The following is a 399-nucleotide window of genomic DNA, read 5'->3' as shown; positions in this document are numbered from 1 at the left end:
ACAATGTGACAATTGTTTGAGTCGTTAACTGTTGCCAGCGCGTCAATCGGATGCGTCTAGTTGAATTTATACGCTGTAGCACATCTGAAGCACTACCAACGTATAAGACTTGATATATCAGCTGCTGACGAGGTGACGAACGTTTAAGTGCGTTTATTGCTGCCGCCACGTCAATCAGATGTGTCTAGCTACATAACGTCCGCTAAAGCACGTCCGAAAGTGCTACAAATACATTTGACTTAATATGTCAGCTGTTAAAATTGTGACGAAGCGTTTGAGTGCGCTTATTGTTGCCGCCACGTCAATCGAATGCGTCTGGCGTGATCAGATACGTTGTAGCACATCTGGAAACGCTAGAAACTCATTTTGACTCGATATCCAGCTGCTAACAACGTGACG

This window comes from Plasmopara halstedii (genome assembly GCF_900000015.1).
Source record: "Plasmopara halstedii genome assembly, contig: Scaffold_3060, whole genome shotgun sequence".
Taxonomy (NCBI): Eukaryota; Oomycota; class Peronosporomycetes; order Peronosporales; family Peronosporaceae; genus Plasmopara; species Plasmopara halstedii.
This window is presented reverse-complemented; position numbering follows the sequence as displayed.